General features: G+C 43.4%; 1 protein-coding gene across 1 annotated transcript in view; it reads left to right on the top strand.

Moving 5' to 3' along the window:
- The first annotated feature begins 531 nt into the window (after positions 1–531).
- Positions 532–20,248, top strand: part of VGLL4 (vestigial like family member 4) — a 178,012-nt gene continuing 158,295 nt past the window's right edge. Inside the window, exon 1 of the mRNA XM_073592366.1 lies at positions 532–815. The gene's annotated coding sequence lies outside the window, so the exon portion shown is untranslated. The remainder of the gene's footprint in view (positions 816–20,248) is intronic.

Below are 20,248 nucleotides of genomic sequence, written 5' to 3'. Positions count from 1 at the left end.
GTTGTTTAAAATGTAGCCAGCTTTGGAGGGAATTCCCCTCATTTGAGGAGATTTCCACCAACTTCCTGTTGTGTCTCTAGGACAGGAAGTGAAGAGACATCTCCACAGTAATACACAAGCAGCAAAAAAACTGTCAGGATTTTAACCGCTCCCTACTGTATCCAAAACTGAAAAAAAAAAAAAAGTTTTGACTATAAATACAGTATAATATGCAAAAAAAAAACCATGATTGGCTAAATCCACACAGGTGCTTTTTTCATCACTAATTTTCTTTTGTATTAGAATTTTAAAACAACAAATGGGTTTCAGAGGATGGAGGAAGATAAAGGGTCCATTTTTATTGGGGCCAGTGGCTTGAAGTGAGGGAGGACTGGTGGGAGTGTGAGGAATTGGCTCCATATTACAGAACACTTCAATGGACAATTCCCTCACAGCACAGTGTGTGCCGCCTCTCCCCTCAGTCTACCTGCTGCCGCTCGGCGCGTGACGTCACGCCTCATTATGCTAATATATTCTGAGCTCACCCGGCGGCCCGCCAATGAGCGCTCAGCGAGCTGCCCACCTGCCAGGAAGAGAATTCCATCATTCCTCGCATTCCTGCTGCGGCGCTGTGCGAGCAACTTTACCGGGGACCCCCCGCCACCCCCCACCGGACACTGCACCGGGGTCACCCCCCACTTCTCTTCTCATAACACTGCCGGAGGACACCCTCCGTCATCACTGGATTATCTCACCTACCTCTGAGCTGTACTGGGGCAACTCCACCCACAGCAGCCGGGATCAGCACGTTGGATCGCTTCAAACTTGCTGCTCTGGTGAGTTGTGTGCGATCATCTCACTGTGTGTATAGGAGGAGTACATCTACTGTGCGATCATCTCCCTGTGTGTTTGTCATGATTGTATATGGCTACACAATGGGGGGTTTATCAGAACTGGAGCAGAGGTCCATGGCACCCAATCAGCTTTTGTCTTTCATTTTCTAAGCTTCACTGAACAAGTTGAAGCTAGAAGCTGATTGGTTGCCAGTCACAGCTACCCCCCCCCCCCTGTGTGTGTGTGTGTGTGTGTTTGATTGATTGTGTATGTTTACACATTGGGGATAAATTACTAAAACTGGAGTGCAAAATCTGGTGCAGCTGTGCATGGTAGCCAATCAGCTTCTAACTTCAGCTTGTTCAATTAAGCTTTGATAATAAAACCTGGGAGTCTCTCTGCAGAGCTGCACCAGATTTTGCATGTTTCAGTTTTATATCAACATTCATGTGTGTGATCATCTGTGTACGTTGTGTGTAGTGATTGTATAGGATGACAGTGTGCGGTTGTTTGGCCTGTCCTCTGGTGTACGCTGTGTTCCTGGAGGTGACACACTCTGTACATTTCTGAGGTCTTCTTTGTCTTCAGTCATCTGTCATTGTGTATGATGATCCAGCAATGCTGCGATGAGATCACCCGCCGTCCACAATCTATATACAGATAGTACAGTACATGGCAGTGAAGAGCTCCTTATCCTGAGATCCATAGTCCACACCGGTATTTATCAACATTTCTTCAGTCTCACCTCCTTCTAAAAGTATAGAAAATCTGCAGGAACTCCAGTCTGAGATTGTTACTTGTCAATGGGGTGCCTGAGCTTTGGACTATGTGTGCAACCACCTTGGTGAAACTAACTTTACTAGAGATCCCCCCCCCCCTATACATGAGGGTCCCCTCTATACATGAGCCCCAAGTGCAACATTCCCCACGCACATTCAAGAAACCGGATGTTCTGTTGTGCTGTAATGACCACCGACTGGAAACCATGAATGATCAAAGTGAGGAAAATGTCATTAGCACACCAAGGATTCCTCGAAGGGTCTAAAGCTTTGTTTCTGTGGTCACATGATAAACATACAGCAATGTTTTGGAGTCACACCGAGCCCCCTTCATCCCATCAGTGGTCCCCCTTATAATTGAGAGCCCCCTCATCCCATCAGTGGTCCCCCTCATCCCATCAGTGGTCCCCCTCATCCCATCAGAGGTCCCCCTCATAATTGAGAGGTCCCCCTTATAATTGAGAGCCCCCTCATCCCATCAGTGGTCCCCCTCATCCCATCAGAGGTCCCCCTCATAATTGAGAGCCCCCTCATCCCATCAGAGGTCCCCCTCATAATTGAGAGCCCCCTCATCCCATCAGAGGTCCCCCTCATAATTGAGAGCCCCCTCATCCCATCAGAGGTCCCCCTCATAATTGAGAGCCCCCTCATCCCATCAGAGGTCCCCCTCATAATTGAGAGCCCCCTCATCCCATCAGAGGTCCCCCTCATAATTGAGAGCCCCCTCATCCCATCAGTGGTCCCCCCTTAAAAGTGCACATAGTGCATGGCAATGCATGATCGTGCTGTGTGAGGAACTTCAATGCTGGTGTATTGACATGGCATTGACATCCACTCGGCGTTTTAGAGGCAGGTTTTTTTTTGTTTGTTTGTTTTTTTTTTTTGGCAACTTGTAGTGCAGAATCGCTAATTTTTGTCCAATTATACTTCTAGCTCACATTCACCCCTAAATGAGAGATATATATATATATTTTTTTTTTTGTTTTATGGCCTTAATGTGTGGGGGGAAAAAGTGTTTTTTCAAGCATTCCCATTAGTCCATGGGGCCAGAAACCTGATTCTGCCCCAAAGAAGTTCATGTACTTTTATGACCATCAGCCAACACAGTGCTGGGAGGTGAATGAGCCATTGAGAATACTGGGATTCTGCCTAAGCATTGTCACATTGGGAATCGCGGGACAACGTGCAGGTATAAATGAGCGCTGAGGTGCCATTCTATAAATGACCCCAAAATGCATGCTAGGAACATTACTGAAACACACAAATGTGAATCTGGCCTCAGGCCTCTTTTTGCACAGGTAGCTCTACTGCTCCTCTGAAAAGCAGGCTCTGGTGGATGACTTTTTCAGAGGTGGTATAGAGCTGGTGTATGCACTAGTTCATGTGCAGCATGCCTTGCTGCCCCTCTGAAAGGTGATCTGCAATATGTCTCCTCGCCACCTGTTTTATCCCTAAAAATGCTCACCCATTGCATCTTCCCCATTAAGTTGATTGGGTTGTATTTGGTGGTGGTACCACCCACAGAAGGAAGCATGCCAATTTTGCTGTGGTCATGAAGCAAAGCATTGCAGCCACGGCATGTGTACAGCACAGAACCGCTGCATGCCCTTGTTCAGGTGGGTGGTAAGACTGCGGCACCACCACCTGCTTTGGTCACATGTCTGAATGAGCCCTACAGGTGTTCAGGAGACAACACTGATGCCTCCATAAATGCCGTGTGGGTTTTTTTTTTTTTTTTAAGATTTCAAGGGTGTTGCGCTTGGCATGCAGTTTTGGTGCTGGGCTATCAACTTCAGTGTGCCAAGTGGCACCACTGTACTGCTTACCAAACTCAAAGTGCAAAGTTAAAATTGCTGCACTGCAAAGTCAAGCATGGCAGGCCGCAACAATGTGGACAGACCCACTATAAAATGCAGTTGGGCAGTAAAATGGTGAAGCAGCTGCCTATCTTAAAGATCTAATTTTAATGAGGTTCCACAGTTACTTTTTGGGGTCCTGAGATTTCTAGAAATTACATTTACTGGGGTTCAGTTGTTGGGGTTTGTTGGAAAAAAAGACCGTCGGGAATCACAAGAAATGGCACATGAATAGGGAAATGCTGGAAGCTCCATTCATCAATATGGTTAAGGCCCCATTTACATTGGTGCTGTGTCTGCTGTCATGCTGAATCGATGACAATGAAAATTGCATTATGTTCATGTTAATGCAACATGGTGCAGTGTGTTTTTTTTTTTTTTTTTTTTTTCAGGATTGTTTTAACCTCCTACAAAACGCGTATATAAAGCGCTACAAAATAGCACTGAAAAATGCATGATTATGCGGCAGCACTAGTCGCTTCTAATGAATATGCTCATGTATCGCAGAGCACGCAGCACCTTTATCGCATAATTGCAGTGAATGCTAAGCGCAGTATCACTCAGGCGTGTGTGGTTCCTTTGCGTTCTTGCTGAGACCAGAAGGGGGGAGGGAATTGCTTGCTCAGCCATTTGTCTAGACGGTGGGTCATCTGGCCAGGAGAGGGTTACTTCAGCCTGAAGTTGAAGGCTGCGGAGGATTTCACATGTCACTGGAGGAGGGAGGGGGAGCAACCATCACTCATGTGGGGGAGGGCTGGGATCTTTGCCTTTTGAATGAAGGCAGTTGCAGAGTTGTGTGTGTGTTTTTTTTTTTTTTGTTTTTTTTTCTGTGCTGCTGTATGTCCTGGTAAGTCCCGGGTGCTCCATGCCTGTCCATGCATGTCCTAGGGAGAGGCGCTTGGGGTCTTCTGGGGGGGGTCGTATTTATTAACGGGAGAATTGTGAACAAAGCATGGTGCAAGATTAAACTTCTTCCTAGGAAAGGAGACCTGTGTCACCCCCCCCCCCCCCTCTTTAGAGGTGCAGGCTGAGGGTCCAGAGGTGACATTCACTCTCCAACCTTGGCATTGTCAGGAATGTTCACAGGACCGCCATCAGTCCTGACATAATCATGGACTTGTCAGAAGTTTTGGCTGACACAAACTTTTTTTTTTTTTTCCCCTTTTGTATATTCTGTATAATATGGATAGTGGTGCACCAAAAGAATTTTGTACTGAAAATTCAGGATGCACTTGGCCGAAAACTGAAATTGACAGTTTAATCAATGCATACATACACTTTTTTAATTGAATATTGTGAATTTAAGGACCCTCTCACACCGAATGCAGATGGATGCATTTTGAATTACATAGACAGCCCGAAATCGAGATAATCCTATGGGCACAGAGTATGCAGCATTTTCCTCACTGCAAATGCAGGAAACCTGCTTCAAACCCACAGCACCCTTTTAGGCCAAGAAAGCCAAGCCCAAAAAAAAAATGCATTCAAGCGCGCTTCAAATGCATGTAAATGTGCAGTTTCTGGTAGGGATAGACGGAAGTTTTGGCAGCCGAAACAACATGGAGTTTTCGACAAATTGCCAAAAAACAGATAATTGTGCAGAGCAGTAGCAGCAACTGCGCCGCTGGGTGCCGCCCATTGCAGGGTGTCATCCTGGCGGCTCAAGGTCCTGTCCTCCCCTCCCTCTTCCCCCTACAGAGCAGCAATCTCCCCTGTGTCAAGGAGATGAATTTCCCAGGCCGTAGTAACAATGTCCCGCCTCCTGTGATAGACAGCAGTCTGATCCAATGCTGGGACATTGAATGTGTGACATATCCCAGGAGGCGGGACATTTTTACTGTGGCCCGGGCAATTCAAATCCAGCTCCATGACACAGCAGGAGATTGCCACACTGGTGAAGCTGCATTGATCTCTTGTATCCTGTCTGCAGTCTCTGACCATCTCCTGTATCATGTCTGTTAGAGGTGCACCAAATGGAAATATTGCTAATACTATTATCAATGTGTTTAAGAGATTGCAGACCTGATACAAGAGATGGTTAGGGACTGCAGACTGCATTTTTCTTGAGCTTTTCTTGCACTAAAGGTGCCAATAATGGCCAACAAATTAATATTAATTTAAATTGATATTCGATTATAATACAATTGCATATAAGTATTTTAAAACTGTCAGTTTTGGTGCACCCCTAGTTTCAGGTGTGAATGGGCCCCTAAAGTGGAGTTCTACCCACATAAGACTTTGCGATATCTAGTCAATTGATGCGGCTTAAACCTGTATTGGTGCACATCCCTGGACAGGTAAGTGTCCTTCCATTAAAAGTTAGCAGCTACGGCCCCAATACTTTAAGCAGATACACTCCATTTTCATCAAATTTATATGGGAGAAGTCAAAACCTCGACTGCGTAGAAACTATCTCACACTTCCCAAACATTATGGAGGATTGGCCCTCCCAGATTTGAAAAACTACTATAGGGCAGTACACCTGGGAAGAATAATAGATTGGAACAGACACGGCAAAAACAAACTATGGCTACAACTAGAACAGGCACAATCTGAGACATCACTGAAGGGAGCGGTCTGGTGCTTTGATAAACTACCAGTGACTTTGAAATCGCACCCCCTAATTGGCACATCACTTCGAGTGGGACACGCCACGATAATTGCAAACTCCTTATCCACAGATAGCACACCTCTATACCCAATTCTGGGTAACCCAGGTTTTCCCCCCGGGTCTGGAACGATCAGAATTTAGATCAACAGGAAGAGATCGAGCCTCACATTTCTTGATAAATAATAAATGGCCATCCATACAGTCCCTGACACTAGATGGTGGCCAATTTCAACTTCCATTCTGGACAGCAATACAGTTACATCACTTTCTATGCACGATACCCAACCCATCACGGTTTAACCCTTTCATGACTAAGCCTATTTTTGAAATTTGGTGTTTACAAGTTAAAATCCGTATTTTTTGCTAGAAAATTGCTTAGAGTTCCCAAACATTATATATATTTTTTTAGCAGAGAATCTAGAGAATAAAATGGCGATTGTTGCAATATTTTTTATCACACGGTATTTGTGCAGCTGTGTTTTTAAAAAATCCAAACAGTAAAGTTACCCCAATTTTTTTGTATAATGTGAAAGATGTTATGCCGAGTAAATAGATACCAAACATGTCATCCTTTATAATTGCACGCACTCGTGGAATGGCGACAAACTATGGTACCTATGAATTTCCATAGGCGACGCTTTAAAATTTTTTTACGGTTACCAGGTTTGAGTTACAGAGGAGGTCTAGGGCTAGAATTATTGCTCTTGCTCTGACGATCGCGGCGATACCTCACATGTGTGATTTGAACACCGTTTACATATGCGGGCGCGACTTCCGTATGTTACCGAGCTCGCGGGGGATAGGGGCACTTTAAAAAAATTTTTTTTTTTTTACTTTATAAATTGTTTTTTAAAAAAAAAATTTTTTTTTAACTTTTATTGCTGTCACAAGGAATGTAAACATCCCTTGTGACAGTAATAGGTGGTGACAGGTACTCTTTAAGGAGGAATCGGGGGTCTAAAAGACCCCCGATCCCTCCTCTGCACTTCAAAGTATTCAGATCGCCGAAAACGGCGATTCTGAATACTGTGTACTTTTTTTTTAATTCGGTGCCATTGGCAGCCGAGTAAACGGGACGTGACGTCATGACGTCACTTCCACATTTACAATGAGAAGGCTGGAACGAAGCCGCCCACAGCTTCGTTCCAGCCCGCCCCCAGCCGCCGAAGGCACACGATTAGACACCGGGCCTCTCGATCGCACGGGAGGCCCGGTAACAGCGGCGGGATGGGGGGATGTCCCCTCCCGCTCCTCCGGTATAACAGAGCGGCTTTTAGCCGCATCGGTTGTTATACTCGGGTAGCCGCTCGCCCACTGTAAACAACGGTACCGGGATGATGCCTGCAGCTGCGGGCATCATCCCGGTATAACCCCGGAAAGCCGAGTACGCATATCTGCGTACGGTTGGCGGGAAGGGGTTAACCGTGACCTGACGACTTTTGAAAGCTACTGTAATGACGAGGGAACTTTATCTCAAGTTCTGTCCAAAACTTGTGCCTTGGTTAATTCTCCTTCAGAACAACCTGACCTGGCGTTTATACGTGCATGGGAAACTGACCTACAACGTACGTTTACTAGTACCCAAATACAAAAGATTATCACCTTCTCCCTAAAAACATCTATATGTACCAAAATACAAGAGCTTAACTATAAGATTTTGACTAGATGGTACTACACGCCTAGCAGACTTCACGAATACTTCCCGGATACATCTGACAAATGTTGGAGATGCCAAACAAGTAAGGGGACGCTCCTCCATATCTTCTGGTCTTGCCCACTCCACTTTTGGACGACAGTACGTACAATAACGCAAAAATTCACGGATTACACAATAAGCGATGATCCAGCCCTAATTTTGCTTCATGCAACTACAATCTCGCCACAAAATTATAAAAAGTCGATAGTACGGCATTTACTGAACGCAGCTAAAGCGTGCATCCCCCTTTTATGGAAGAAAACTCTCCCACCGACTATTGGGATGTGGCTACGCAGGGTGGAAGAGATCAGAAGATTGGAGGATCTGGTTCAAACGGCGCAAAACAAACAAGATCGACATTCACAGACATGGAGGCTGTGGAATATATTCATACTTTCAGACGAAGGAATAGCCCTTATGGCCACATAGAACAAAATAACACAATAGCAATCGATACACCTGGGTCAAATTCCCCACCCCTCCCCCTTCACCCCATCCCACCTCCCTAATATTTTCTTCCCGTCTTTCTTCTCTCCCTCTCTCCTTTACTCTTTTCTTTGTCCTTCACTGGTTCTTAACTTTGTAGAGTTCATTACTGGAACCTATTTGTTCCCCTTATTCTATTTTGGGTTTCCTAATGTTTTGGTATTGCGAGTCAGAAATCTAAAACTTTTCAGGAACGAAATGTATATGGCACATAGAAGGCGATGACTCGTAAGGCCTACAAAAATTGATTGTTAGCTGGCTGTCAATTAACAATTTTGAATATTTAAACACAAATACCAGTGTACTGTTATCGTCCAGATATGTTTTCAACTGTGTATAATGAATGACATGCTGGAGAATGTAACTTAATTCTATTTTTGTTCGTTTACTTTCTTTTTGAAATAAAAATCTATATTTAAAAAAAAAAAGTTAGCAGCTACGGTATATGTAGATCCTGACTTTTTTTTTTTTTTTTTTTATTCTTCACTTCAATGTACCCTGCCACAGCGAGGTGCGTCCTTTACCCAAGTGGTTTGGACCCTCCTCCCCCACTGCCTTTTGGGACCTGTTTGTTCCAGAAGATGACTGGACCACTTGACAAGCGTGACTCGCGCATGCACAGTAGGAAATCAGCAGTGAAGCCTAAAGGCTTCATTGCAGTTTTCCCTTAGTTGCAATGCCGGCACCTGCACCCGGAGCCAATGGATACATTTGGTTTGGGGTGCCGACATCGCGGGATCCCTGGACAGGCAAGTGTCCTTATAATAGAAGTTAGCAGCTACGGTATTTGTAGCTGCTGACTTTTTTTTTTTGTACAGGCTGGAACTCCACTTTAATGAATATGAATTTGTCAGCCCTTATCAGCACCTTGAATCGGTGTTAAAAATCCTACTTGCAACATTTTTGGTGCATATTTGACAAACCACGCCACAAATGCACCTCCCCATTAAAATGCATTGAAAACGCAGCATGCACACATAAAAAAATGCACCCGTGTTGCGTTTTTTTTTTTTTTTTGGTCACATGACCTATGACAAACACACCATATGCAGTGTTTTCGTTTGGCCATATTTTTTTTTTTTTTTTTTTTTCTATTTTAGCACAACGCTGAAAACTATTCTCAACCGATAAATTTCAGTATCACTATATATGGCTAACTTATTTCACATACGGTCATGTTTATTAGCACACATTCACACTAAAACCCTGCATTTGGTTGCATATAGATTTTTATGCATCTAAACTTGGCACTATAGGAAGCCATTGGACTGTACACACTGCTGCTTCTACAAACAAATGTGCGCTGGGTTTAGCTGCGTATAAAGAAAATAAGTAGGACATTCCCTGTGTGGGGCTGGGCATGCTTGCATGTTGTACGTGTCCATGCATAAAGCCATTAGAACAACTGTACAGAATTCTTGCTTTCTGGGAGCATACAGTCTTAAAGTGATTGTAAAGACAGATGTTTTTTTTTCTTCATGCATTCTATACATTAAGATAAAAAGCCTTCTGTGTGCATCAGCCTCTCCAGCCCCCTCAATACTTACCCGAGTCCCCTCTCTATCCAGCTGCTTGCTGTGGGGGCGCTCAACAGCAGGGAGGGGCCAGGAGCTCCAACCAGGGACCTGAGAAGGAGGATCTGGGCTGCCCTAAGCAAAACCATTACACAGAGCAGGCAAGTAGAATGTTATTTTAATTAAAAAGACTTGCCAATCACCAATGTTGGTACTACGAACCTGGACTGTGCCCTTATGCCCTACAACTTCTGACATGCCGGAATCTTATGCACAGGGCTAAATGACCAGCAGTTGCAAATGTGCTGCACATGTGATCAGTTATAATACCAGCCATTTGACAGTTTGATTGCGAGCACAATCAACTGTAAGTGATCATTCACTGCATGCCTTGTTTTAAGAGCAGTGACTGTCAGTCAGCGGCGGTCTGCTTTGCCCTGTCAGTGCTCATTGAAGTGCTGGGCGGGAGCAGCTAGCTCAGGCTCTCAGCGGCATGTGGTGATGCGGCGGTGACACAACAAGGTGAGGGACATGGCGGCAGCAGGTGAGTGGATGCCCGCTAACAGGCGTTGCCATGATGGATCTGAACTTACTCTTGCTGGTAGTTAGAATCTTTTAATATTTGCGAATAAAATGAAGGTTTCCTATTTAGAATAATAAGCTGTCAGGTTAGTAAAACAGCAATATCCGAACCAATTCAATCATATAGTTTGTAGTGGTACATAGGTTTCCAAAAAGGAATATTCCTGAACTTTGTTTTATCTCGTGGTTACTGTGAAATTGTGTGGCTGCATCAATGCAGTGTATTATCTCAGCTTGCAGAGCTTGGATTCATTGAATGAGTTTACCAAAAATGTAAATATTGCAGAATATACAGGTTCATGCTACATAACTAAGCTCCATTTCATGCTGAATAAAAATTTATTAATCTATCTTAACTAGAAAACTAGCTTTAGATGTTTACTTCAAAAGTATTTTATTAAAATTGGCTAAAAATCAAACTATTGAAATTAAAAAAAATCCCTTTTTGAAAAAGAGAAAAAAAAAATAGATTTATATCCACCCTGGTTGAGATGCATCCAGAGACTGGAGAGGCTCTGACATCAGCTGACAGCCCATTGTTGGCTGATTCTGGGTCACGGAAAGGCAGAAGTGGACTTGTGTGACCCACAAGAGAAATGAGCCAAACAAGCTTTGCTCTTTTGGCATTTAATCTCTTCTCTGACCACATAATGCATATTGTGTAGCAGGAGAAGTGGGCCTTAATGCACAGCCACTGCACAATATATGTTCATGGCAGTGGTGTGCTGAGAGCATGCTAACTGCACATCGACCAAAATCAGCAAGTTAAACTGCTTTATTTTAATTCCCCCCATAGGAAAAAACATTTTAACTTTCAGCACAAAGGGGGAACTTTTTGACTCAATCTAAAAGTCAGCTTTAACTTTTCACTGCTTTTTCCATTCAGCTGCCAGGAAAGCCCCTGTGTAAGCTTTGAGCCGCTGATGTTGTATCTTACACAGGGTTCTGGCCCAGTGCTGTCACATGATCCTCCAGACCTGGAAGTACTGGATGTCTTCCTTCACCTGGTGCTGAACAGATCCGGGGAGAACCCGGCCACTGTCTTAAATATCAAGAGCTTCGAGCCCCCTGATAGGCAACGCTTTGGGTGTGTAGAAATGTGTCCATTTTTGGGCTCTGTGGGTCTCCCAGCCATCACCTACCTCACTACAAGACCATAATGGTGGTCTAGGAGTTGGCAGGAGGAACAATAATACCTGGAATAAAATATTCCACAAACCTGGAGCTGGACTTTAAAAATTGGCCGTACACTAGTAAGTCTAACGCAAGGCAAAACATGAGGACATTGAGCGGATAGGGATTAGAACAGTCAGTTTTTTGTTTTTTTTTTTTTGTTTTTATTTTTTATTGTCTGATTCACCCTATTTGTCCCGTTTACCATTATCAATGGAAGTAAAAAAATCTTCCAATAGGGACATTAGTTATGGTGACCTGGGGGTCCCCAAGAGATTTCCCAAATTTGCATGGATTTTCTCTTTAGCTATGGGTCAGGAAGTGAAGGGGACCCCCCCCCCCGCCCCCATTGGCAAAGAGCAAAAATAAAACCTTACAGGGGTTATAGCCCATCCAAATAGGGGGAAAAAAAGTTTGCTTATACTTCTACTTTAAATCCGAGATGTTGCCTTTTTAGGAGTTTGAATTTCTAATTGTTAGTGGGGTTCATTTGATCCTTTGAAGGATTGAAAACTTTTCACAACTCATTTTCTTACAAGTGAATGTGGTTTTCATTTGAGAAAGTGCATTCACTCCACATTTGAACGCTAAAAGCAAGTGTTTTTGTAAAGTACTTTAGAATGACTTTTGCGAAGTCATCGAATGTGTTGAGCATTTTCATGCGAATATTTTTACATATGAACGTCCATTTAGAAGTATTTAGCATTATGCTTGCCTTTTACCGTGTGTGTCAACCATCTGTATGTGGGAAATATTCTTATGCTTGTGGATTCCTTAAAGTGTTTGTTAACCCAAAAAGTAGATTGTACCAGATTGTAGATTCTGGTCCCTTAAAGCAGATTGCACAGTGCTTGTGCTATGTAATCTGCCCCCCTCTAAACTGTATATTTAAAAAAAAAAAAAAAAACCCCAAAACCTACCACTTCCTGTATGCTCTCTCTAAACAGACCACCTTAACCAGGGCAGCTCCGCCCTAATCACTGTGGTCAAAGTGCCTCCCTCTGTGATAGGCTGCCTGCTCACTGCTCTCCTCCCTCCTCACCCCCCCTCCTTCCCTCCTTCAGCGCCCTCTGTCTGTCTCTGGCCCGACCCCGCCCCTCCGCCGCTATTATTGTAATAATAAAATATTAAATTTGTCACTGCCAGCTCCTCTATTAGAGGCTGGCATAGCACACTGTGTTGTATTTAAAAACGAGTAGAGTGTAAATGCTGAATTTCAGCTGACTGGTCACGTGACTCGCAGCCACTTTCCAGCTCCAATGGGTGGCTTCTGTGGAGGAGACGAGCGGTCACGTGATCTCCCTCTGACATCAGAGGGAGATCACGGCCCCTCCCACAGAAGACATCTATCAGAGCTGGAAAGCGGTCGCGAGTGATGTGACCGGCCTGAGGACAGCTGAAATTCAGTGTTTACATCGTTCGTTTTTAAATACAACTAAGACCCCTTTCACACTGGGGCGGTTTGCAAGCGTTATTGCGCTAAAAATACCACCTGCAAACCGCCCCAAAACAGCCTCCGCTGTTTGTTCAGTGTGAAAGCCAGAGGGCTTTCACACTGAAGCGGTGCGCTGGCAGGAGAAGAAAAAATCTCCTGTCAGCCGCATCTTTGGAGCGGTGAAGGAGCAGTGTATTCACCGCTCCTAAACCGCTCCTGCCCATTGAAATCAATGGGACACCGCGGCAATACCGTGGCTATAGCTGCGCTATACGAGTGGATTTAACCCTTTTTCGGCCGCCAGCGGGGGGTTAAAACCGCACCGCTAGCGGGCGAATACCGCAGTAAAACAGCGCTAAAAATAGCGCTTTTTTTTACCGCCGACGCCCCCTACCGCCCCAGTGTGAAAGGGGCCTTAGTGTGCTATGCCAGCCTCTAATAGAGGGGCTGGCATAGTCTTTTTAATATTGCTTTAACCACTTGCCGACCACCCTATAGTACTTTTACTGCTACAGGGTAGCAACTGTGTGCAGGATTATATGTATGTATGTATGTATGTATGTCTGTATTCCTGCACTTCCACCTGCGGGGAGTGTGCATGGCACTGGCGGGCCGCTTCTGCTGTGATTCACAGCAGAAGCTGATCTGTGGGTGCCAGGCTCGTCTGGAAAACACAGAACTGAGATCTGCTTATGTAAGCAAGGCATATTTCCGTTCTGACAGGGGGGATGGGATGTGTTCTGTGTCTTTGCAAAGCAGGGACTAGAATCGATCTTTCCCCTAGTGAAAGCACTACACAGTTAACCTTTTGATCTCCCTAGATGTTTAACTCCTTCAGCCAGTGTCATTGGTACAGTGACAGTACATAGTTTTAGCACTCTATTGGTGTCAAAGGTTCCCGCAGAGTGTCAAGTCTCAGTGTCCGATAGTCCACCTCAATATCGCGTCCTGCTAGAAGTCACTGATCGCTGCCAAAAAGTTTGTAGCTGCTTTAATGTTCACGTAAACCAATCAATGTTTTTTGGGATTGTGTGTGCGTGCGTTCCTTCTTTTTTTTTTTTTTTTTTTTTTTCTTCCAAAAACATGTAACAGAATACAGTTTGGCCTAAATCCATTCAGCTGTTATTACAATCAGTGGGAGGGGACATGTTTTAAATAAAGACCCCCCCCCATTCTCTCCATAAAGGGACCTGTCACAAGGGATGTTTACATTCCTTGTGACAGCAATAACAGTGATAAAAAAAATAAAGTAGAAACAGTTTATTTTTTTTTAATGTACAGAATATCGGCACATGGTATCGTTTTGGCACCAAAAAAACTATATCGTCGATCTATAACATTTTCATTGATTGCTTTTATAGCAGGAAGTAAAATATTGTTTGTTTCAAATACCCACAAAGCTCTATTTATGGGAAAAAAATGACATAAATGTTTTATTTGGGTATAGTGTCGCACAACGGCGCAATTGTCAGTTTAACACACTGCCGTATTGCAATAAATGGCCTGGTCATTGAGGAGGGTAAATCTTCCAGAGGTCAATTGGTTAATGGCAAAGTTGTCTTAGGTCTGTTGCCGGGAAAATGTTCCTATTTTCGTTCTTGGTTCTGCAGTACATTTAGTACTTGCACAGTGAGTGGAAAATCAAATCTTTTGGCGCAGTGTTCCGGCAGGAAGATGTCTCTACCACTGACTCTGCTATTGTATGTTAGGCCACATTTCATAGATTATACAGTTGAGGCCATTAGTGCTTTATACCGTTCCATCAATAGTAAACTTTTATATACCACCTTATCGTGTTTTTTTACATTGTCGCGTAGCCGAGGCTTATGCTGGCCATACACTATATGGGAAAAACCGGCCAAAATTTGGTCATTTAGACAGTTTTTCTGCCAGTTAATTGGCACAAAATCAACTGTTGGGAAGTTTTTAAGCCGAAAAAATGGACCAGTTTCGAAATTTTTTGCCTAGCGATAAATTAAAAGGTTAATGAATTTCCAATCAGCGCTGTTTTCACTAGGTATATGTAAAAAAAAAAAAAAAAAAAAAAATGTCCACCAAACAATTTATCGGTCATTACATGATGGCACTATCGTTTGCTCTCACGGCTGAATGTTCGTTTTTGGAAAGTGGGTTTGGCCAATTTTTCGTATGACCAGCATAACTTTGTTCCTTCTAGCAGGCTGATTACATTGTGGTGTTTTTTTTTTTTTTTTTTTTTTTTTTTTTTTTTTTTTTTTTTGATTGCTAACAGAGCGGTGTCGGAAAATTGTTCTTGAAATCTGCCTTCATGGCCACCCAGATGTGAACTAGCAGAGTGTAGGTGTTGTAGCCATGCTTAAGAATCCAAGGCCGAATGGGACTCGAGCTGCATTCCTAGTATGTCAGTAAGGGGGGTCAAGGACCTCCTTGTGTTGCTATCTTTGTAGAGGCTTTTAATGAATCCCATGTACTCCGCCAACCTTTTTAAAAGGGGTCAGGCCACCAAAAATGTAGATCTGTTTATAAATGGAGTTTGGTCAAACTCACCATTGAAATCTTCTACTGCTTGAAACTCCAGTAGTAAGACCCCTGCCTTGTTGCCATCCCATCCCCTTGTCATACACCACCCTCCCCTCACTTTGTCCTCGTTCCACCTTTTTGGATTCACTTTTAGGATGGATGGTGTGCAAACCTAGAAAGGTCAGCTTGATCTTGCTGCTTGTGTCCCTAATGAGCTATGAAACTTAAGCTGGCCATACACCTATAGATTATCTGCAGATTTTCTATGGTTAGTTGGAAAAAGTGCAACCCATTTCTCCATGTTCACTAAACTGTGTGGATGGAGGAATCTTCCACTTTTTCCATCTAACCATAGAAAATCTGCAGATAATCTATAGGTGTATGGCCAGCTTTAGTAGTGTTAAAAGCCAAAAAAAAAGTTATGTTGTAGCTTACCCATTCATAAATGTGGTGGCTGCATCAGTGTGTGGTTTTTTTTTTTTTTTTTTTTTTTTTTTTTTTTTTTTTTTTAAATTTCTTTGCCTACAAACCATTGTGGTCACCCCTATTGGTGGTAAATGGTCAGCTTTTAATTTTTTTTTTTTTATTTTTTATGTAAAATCTTTATCTCAAAAGACAAGGGGGGGGAGAAACTATTGCACTAACTGCCTAAACATCATGTTGGCTGGAGTTCAGCTTCGATTTGTTAGTCAAGTCCATCTAAATCTGCCAGTGTGTCCAACACTGCCCTCCCTGAAGACTGTCAGTTTTGCTGTTCATGGGTGGCTCTGTTGTCCTTCAGTGGAGTGGAGCCACACTAAAGCCTCCTGTACACATGTGATGCCCTCCGAAGTGTAATCTGTGTTGGAGCGCTCTTTAGAGGGCATTTGACAGGTGGTGTGCCACAACCACATGTATTGCTCATGCTCTCGTTAGCTTTTTTAGTGGGGGGTAGTTTCTGCTGTGCTGTGGCATAGGCCTAAGACAAGCGAGTTACTGGCCAGACTACCAGTTGAAAGTAAAGGGAGAAAAAATACTGAAGAAAACGAATGCGGCCACCATATTTAAGGGTTGGTATGCTGCAATTACTAGATTGGATAATTAAATGTTTGGATTGGGTTTTAGCTCCACTTTAAAGTGTAATTAAACTAAACTAGTGCACACTGGCTAAGGTTCATGCACATTGCCCTGTTGCCCGAGGTTTACTTCTTTGAGACTATTCCGCACTTCTCCATCTTGCAAAAGTTGCACGTATTAGTTTTGGATGAACTGACCCTTTTTAAGAGCTTAATCAGAAATGCGACAAGCTGCACCTTCCAGCTGTAATGCGTCTTCCAGAACTTCTAGCCACTTGACTGTCTATTTTATCTCTGACCAAAGCCTTAATGTATAGTTAAAAGAGCAATGGACTTTGATATGGACAGGAAAGCATTCCTGTATTTCTTCAGTAATATCTGTTACCCACACTTGCCACACATTTATTGGAACTTGTCAAAACATGGGAATACAGTGTTGGGTCATAAGCTTTCCGGAAAGTACCTGAACTAACCCTTCTTAGTTTCTGGTGTTTATAAGCAATGATGTCATCATTGGTGAAGTATGAGGTCATTGTGCATTTCAGTATCCTTATGACTTCAATAAAACATTAACCTATAGATCAGTGGCATGTTTTTAGCTTTAAAGGCATTTGTAGAGAATCGGTGACTACACATTCAGGGGGTAGTGAGGTTCTTTTTAATAAGTGTCTCCCCCCCCCCCCCCAGCCCTGTTGCCTTCTCCCAAAAAAGTGTAAATTTTTTTTTTTTTTTTTTTTTTAAATGAGGTAATTGTGGAAAAACAATGGTCCCCGGTGTGTAGCCATCAATCGCAACACGAAAAAAAAACTTCGCTCCCGCCGTCTGACATTTCTTAAATAGCTAAGGGGAGGTGGCCCTGCCCCCTTGTGATGTCACCGACCTGGCATGCATCAGTCAGTGACTTCACAAGGGGGAGGTGCCGATTTCTGATAAGCCCTTTGCCTGCAGACCCCCACAACCAGTGGCCAGGGTTGTGGGGAATGGGCCCTTGTCCCCATCAACATGGGGACAAGGTGCTTTGGGGAGGGCACAGCCCCTCTTGCCCCAAAGCACCCCCAAGTTGAGGGCATGTGGCCTGGTGTTCAGAAGGGGGAGGTAGCCTGCTCTTGTTTGGCTTGGAAGGGGGGGGGCACGCCACCTTTTTATTTATTTTTTTTTAATTTTTTTTTCCCCCTACATTCAGCTGATTACTCATCGGTTAAGGGCATGGCGGCTGGCTTTACGGCCCGCTCCTTAACCAACTAAAATTTACACTGGACATGCACACTGATGGACTCAAAGAGATTTAAATCTCTGTTAAAGGATTTGTTTAAAGGAATAGAGGACAAAAATGATCATGGATAAATATTATCATTTATGCAATGGATAAAATAATAATCCATCCATTGCATAAATGAAGGCAGTTGTGATGGTATTAAGTTCATTATGGTTGGTAGTTTACCCTGACAAAGAATTTGATTTACTCTACTTTTCTCCAATCAGCTGGTATCATTCCAGTCAGACTGTCAGTAAAAATTGGGAGCAATGGTCTGGCAATTTACTTGACCGAGTTCCCTAAGTAACCTCAGGTGCAAGTCATCTGGTCCCGGTGATTAATTTTAAGTTTCCCAAGTCTAATTCTGTCCTCTCAACCATGGAGGTGCTTTCTGTGATGTGTCATGAGGATAAACACTGCAGTTTTGGTTACTGAAGCCACCCAAATTTTTTTTGTGAAGAATAAATTCAATACCTTTGCCATCTCCCCATCCTTTGTAACCAGATGTCCTTCCTCATTCTTTATGGGGCCAATATGGTCTGTCCTCTCTTTTTTACTGTTTACATACTTAAAGAATTTCTTGGGATTTTATTTATTTATTTTTGGTCCTCCACTATGTGTTTTTCATGTTCTATCTTAGCCGTCCTTATTGCACCCTTACATTTCTTGTTGCATTCTTTATAAAGTCTGAATGCTGATGATCCCTCATCTTTATTTTTTGAAGGTCTTCTTTGCTTTTTATATGCATTTTTACATTGGAGTTAAGCCATCCAGGAATTTTTGTTCGCTCTTTTTTAAATGTATTATCCAATGGGATGCATTGACTAATGCCCTTATTTAATATGCTCTTGAAGCAAACCCATCTCCCCTCCGTGTTTTGTTCCTAATATTTTATGCCTTGTAGCAAGGTTCGTAGTTTAGGGAAGTTGGCTCTTTTGAAATTTAGTGTCTTTGTATTCCCCTTATGTTTCCTATTTGTGTGATTTATACTGAAGCCAATTGACCTGTGATTGCTGTTGCTTAAATTGCCCCGTATTTCCACATCTGTGAGGTCTGTGTTGTTGGTAATCAGTAGATCCAGTAACGCTTTATTTCTAGTTGGTGCGTCTACCATCTGACCCATAAAATTGTCCTGCAAGACGTTTAGGAACTGGTGAGCCTTAGATGAATGCACGGTTCCCTCCGCCCAGTCTGTCTGGATAGTTAAAATCCCCCATTATGAGAACACTTCCCATCCTTGCTGCTAATCCAAATTGTGATAGATCTGTCTCCCCTTCTTCCCCTCAGGTTAGGGGGCCTATAGCATACTCCCAGTATTTTCTCCTTGGCTTCATTCCTTTTTGGAGCTCTGTCTATAAGGATTCCACCTCCTCCCTAGCTCCTTTAGTGATGTCATCTCTCACATTCACTTGTACATTATTCTTGATATAAAGGCATACCCCTCCCCCTTTTTTACCCTCTCTATCCTTGCGATAAAGGGTATACCCTTGAATGTTTGCCAGCCAATCATGAGAACTGTTGTCCCACAAAATCCACCGTGCACTATGACAGCTGGGTCTTCCCCAGCTCCTCCCGGTAATCTGTCCACCAGATCTGTGATGTGCTAAACCCAAGCGCCCGGTAGACAACATACTGTTCGGCGCTTCAGGTCTTTGATACCCTCTACCCTTCCTGACTGTCACCCATCTACTCTTTGCTAGTTCCTGCACCTCTTTGTCTCCACCTGCCGTGTATGCTGACAGTTGCTTCCCCAGATTCAGAACCTGGGCTTCCAGGGAAACAATGCGCTTATATTTTGCACAGCAGTATTCACCCTCAATCAAATCAAGGAACGCATACATGCTGCTAGATGTACGAGTCGCCTCTCCACACCTGCCGAGCATCGTACCTATTAAATTTAATGTGTATTGGAGATTATACCCTCCTTCCCTCATCCAGGGCATTGAAAATGGATTGTGGATTGGTATTCCAGCATGACAATGACCCAAAACACACCGCCAAGGCAACAAAGGAGTGACTCAAGAAGAAGCAGATTAAGGTCCTGGAGTGGCCAACCAGTTCTGACCTTAATCCCATAGAAAATATGCAGAGGGAGTTACCAAACATCAGCCTCGAAACCTTAATGACTTGGAGTGGCACAAAATCCCACTCCTGTGCAAACCTGCTGGCCAGCTACAAGAAATGTCTGACCTCTGTGATTGCCAAGGGTTTTGCCACCAAGTACAAAGTCTTCTTTTGCAAATGGGTCAATTATTTATTTCACTCATTAAAATGCAAATCAATCTAACTTATTTTGAAATGCGTTTTTTTTTTTTTTTTTTTTTTTTTCTGTCTCTCACTGTTAAGTTAAACCTACCATTAAAATTATAGACTGATCCTTTTTTTTGTCGGTGGGTAAACATACAAAATCAGCAGGGGATCAAATCCTTTTTTACCTCACTGTAGTATTTGGGTTTGCAAGGATCTTTTCCTCTTGGGTCCTTCGATTTCTCAG

The sequence above is a fragment of the Aquarana catesbeiana genome, linkage group LG07 (assembly GCF_042186555.1).
Source record: "Aquarana catesbeiana isolate 2022-GZ linkage group LG07, ASM4218655v1, whole genome shotgun sequence".
NCBI lineage: Eukaryota > Metazoa > Chordata > Amphibia > Anura > Ranidae > Aquarana > Aquarana catesbeiana.
This window is presented reverse-complemented; position numbering and strand designations above follow the sequence as displayed.